We start from the raw sequence: 1,874 nt of genomic DNA, 5'->3' as shown, positions 1-1,874 counted from the left end.
TTCAGCGAGAAGGCTTCCAGGTCAGTTCCAGCTCCATTGCTCCAAGTTCTGTGCCCTAAGTACGTCTGGTCTTCGCAACAGGGTCTTACCTTCAAGTTTTGAGAATTAATCAAAGGCTCTGGCAATATCCTGTGATATTTTTGGAGTCTTTTGGGCTCCCCTGATCAACAATTCGAAACGAGCTTTCTCCTGGCTGGTACTACATCTTTTGTTATGTAACCTTCAGGTAGACACATACACTCATGTTCGGATATTATATGTACAATTCTTTGGAAGGGGTTGAGTTAATACATTTCCCTCTGACTTTTTATGCCACCTAAACTTTAGTTATCTGTCCTCTCTCCCTCCTTCTTTAACCTCCCTCCTCCCTCTCTAGTATGAGTACCTCCCTATTTTCCCTTGATAATATCTGTCTCCTATATCCCTCTTGAGCTCCTTCTTCTTTACCCCTATGATTCCTTGTATATCCTTCACCCTTCCCTTCCTATTTGAATCTTCCCAGTGTCTCCAATCCCCCCCCCTGTAACATCTGTTTCTTATTAAGCCCCACTCTCAGGCTCTTCCTTTTATCTGTGTACTTCTTTTTCATTTTCAGGATATATATTCACAGATAAGGTATTAATGCTAAGATCCTCAAATGAGAGAAAAAATACACTGCTCGTTTTTTCTGAGTCTGTGTTATTTCATATCCTATAAAGTTTCTAGTTTCATCTGTTTACTTGAAAATGTCATAATTTCATCTTTCCTTACCTCCTTTTCATTATTCATTTGTTAGCTGAAGGACATTTAGGGTTTTTTTCCCCCATTACTTTAGGTATTGTGTAAAGAGCAGCAACGAATAGATATACAGCTATCTCTACAGTAGGTACAGTAGGATGAGTCCTTTGGGAACATCCCAAGAAGTGGCATAACGAGATCATATGGTAGATTCATGTTTAGTTTATTAAGAGTTTTCCACACTACTTTCCATAGTGACTGCAAGAGTTTGCATTTCCAACAGCAGTGAATGAGCATTCCCCTTTCTACATCTTAGCCAGTATTTGGTGTCTTCTGATTTTCTTTTTTATCTTAGCCAGTCTGACTGGGGTAAAATGAAATCTTGAAGTGGTTTAGATTTGCATTTCTCTAATTACTAAGGATATTGAGCTTTTTAAAAGGTGTTTATTAGCTATTTTTATGGCATGGTTTGAGAACTCTCTGTTCAGGTCCTTAGCCTATCTTTTTATTGAATTATTTATTGTTTGTTTCTTGAGTGCTTTGTATATTCTGGATGTTAATACTCTTTCAACTATGTAGTAGATAAAGATTCCTCCCACTCAATGGATTTCCCCTTCACCACTTTTTATTTCTTTTTTTTTCTTTTTTTTCTTTTTTTTTTTTTTTTTTGCAGAGCAGAAGCTCTTTAGTTTCATGTTGTCCTACTTGCTGATTGTTGATCTTAATCCCTGAACAGCTGATGTCCAATTAAGAAAGTCCTTTCCTACTCCTATATCTTCTAGAATGCTACATACATTTTCTTCTAACAGTTTGAGAGTTTCAGGCTTCATATTGAGGTCTTTGCTCCACTTGGAGTTGACTTTTCTGCAGGCTGAAAGATAAGGGTTCAATTTCATTCTTCTACAGGTGGAGATCCAGTTTTGTCAGCACCATTTTATAAAATACTGTCTTTACTCCATTGTGTATTCTTGGCACCTTGTCAAATACCGGGTGACTGAAATGACATTCACTCATGTTTGTCTCCTCTATTATGTTCCATTGATCTACTATATGTCTGTTTTTGTGTCAGTACAATGCTGTTTTATGACTATTGTTCTGTAATATAATTCGAGATCTGGTATGGTGAGCTCCCTAGGATTGCTCTTTTTTTTAAAATT

This window comes from Nannospalax galili, unplaced genomic scaffold, assembly GCF_000622305.1.
Source record: "Nannospalax galili isolate Female #2095 unplaced genomic scaffold, S.galili_v1.0 scaffold1959, whole genome shotgun sequence".
NCBI lineage: Eukaryota > Metazoa > Chordata > Mammalia > Rodentia > Spalacidae > Nannospalax > Nannospalax galili.
The sequence above is the reverse complement of the archived record's forward strand: the minus strand, read 5'-3'. Positions refer to the sequence as shown.